Source organism: Dama dama, chromosome 9, assembly GCF_033118175.1.
Source record: "Dama dama isolate Ldn47 chromosome 9, ASM3311817v1, whole genome shotgun sequence".
Taxonomy (NCBI): domain Eukaryota; kingdom Metazoa; phylum Chordata; class Mammalia; order Artiodactyla; family Cervidae; genus Dama; species Dama dama.
Window position 1 is genome coordinate 58,892,071 of NC_083689.1, and position 1,677 is coordinate 58,893,747.

A 1,677-nucleotide genomic window follows, 5' to 3' on the forward strand; every position below is an offset into this window, starting at 1 on the left:
TTTCTTCTAGAATATGTTTTTTTTTTACCTGATAGTTGACAAGGTGGATCTTTGTGGGGGGCTCTTTCAGAAATGAGAAATTTTACAATGTGTCATTTTTTAAAATTTTATAGTAACAAACTTGCATTTACAATATACACAAAAGTGAAAGTGAAGTTATATCTGACTCTTTGCGACCTCATGGACTGTACCCTACCATGCTCCTCCATCCACGGGATTTTCCAGGCAAGAGTACTGGAGTGGGTTGCCATTTCCTTCTCCAGAGGATCTTCCTAACCCAGGAATCGAACCTGGGTCTCCTGCATTGTAGGCAGACGCTATACCATCTGAGCCACCAGGGAAGTCACAAGGTTGCAACAAAAACCTAATGGAGCAAAATGTGAATGATAAACAAAAATCATAAGTTGTATAATGAACCCTTGGTCAATTTTAAGTTCTAACAACTATGCACAGTGATGTTATTAATAATTGTATCACTCTCTAGAAAAGTACCGGAGACTTCCCTCGTGGTCCAGTGGTTAAGAATCCCCGGTCCAGGAACTGAAATCACAAATATCTTGGGGCAACTAAGCCCATACACCTCAATTAGAGCCCATGCACTGCAATGAAAAATCCTGAGTGCAGCAATTAAGATCTGACACAGCCAAATAAATGCATTTTAGATAAATAAATACATTAAGTTTAAAAATTTGTTAATACATCTCTAGTCAGTGATGTGTGTATGACCACCCCATACTGTTCTCACCCCCCCATCTTACCCCTCTTCTGTTCTCTACATTACAAACTGAGAGTGGTTATTTTTTTTCCATACAACACAGGCCTTATCATCATCCATTGAGTATACTAGAGAAGGATGTGCTCGGTGAACACTGGGTGATTTCTAATACTCCTTAGGAAACCCAGAGAACCATATCTGAAGTGGTTCAGGCAGGAAGCCTGTCTTCTCGGGGACAGTCTGCTGAGGGTCCCCAGCCTCCACTGCCAAACAGACTCTGCCGTTTGCACTGTCAGCCCCTGTCAGGCAGCGCTTTGGATTTTGCTGCCAAATCTCTTGTCCATGCCGACTCTAAGATCGCATGCACCTGCCACCCTACACCACTCTCCCCAGAGAGAAGTTCACACGGTTGGCATTTCATGGCTTAATGTGTTTCAGACTCAGTGTCAAAGGCATCTGATTTGTGATGCCTCAGCCAGGAGTACAGGCCTAACTGCACGGGGGCTCACTGCCAGCCTCTAAATGGGCTCTGACTCTTAAGGGGGGGGGTGGATTCCCCAAAGGAAAGGGATTTAGATGTCAGGTGGCCAAAAATAATGACTAATGTCCACTTTAATATTATTTATTTAGCACCTACTATATGCCAAAGATTGTGAAGACATTAATTTCACAATAGTTCAGCCAAACAGGTATGTTTGTCCATTTTATATATTAGGAAATCAAATCCTAGATTTCAGGGTCAAGAGAGAAAGCAAATTAAGAGAACTTGAATGAAGAACTTAATGGCTTATATAATAGAAACGTGAATTCCAGAAGAGAAAGACTTACTTGTTTCATACAGTGATGAATCCTTATGCCTCTGGTTGTGTCTGACACACATCAGGCACTCAGTGAAGCATTTAGAGTTGGATCAGTAAGCCGGATCCAGGGTCTTAAAAGATGTCTTCCCAGCTCATCATTAC

At 42.0% G+C, this 1,677-nt stretch overlaps 1 non-coding gene across 1 annotated transcript; it reads right to left on the reverse strand.

The window, feature by feature from the left end:
* Positions 1-268: 268 nt before the first annotated feature.
* Positions 269-341, reverse strand: TRNAC-ACA (transfer RNA cysteine (anticodon ACA)). The gene has a single exon. It is a non-coding gene; the product is annotated as a tRNA-Cys (tRNA).
* Positions 342-1,677: the final 1,336 nt, after the last annotated feature.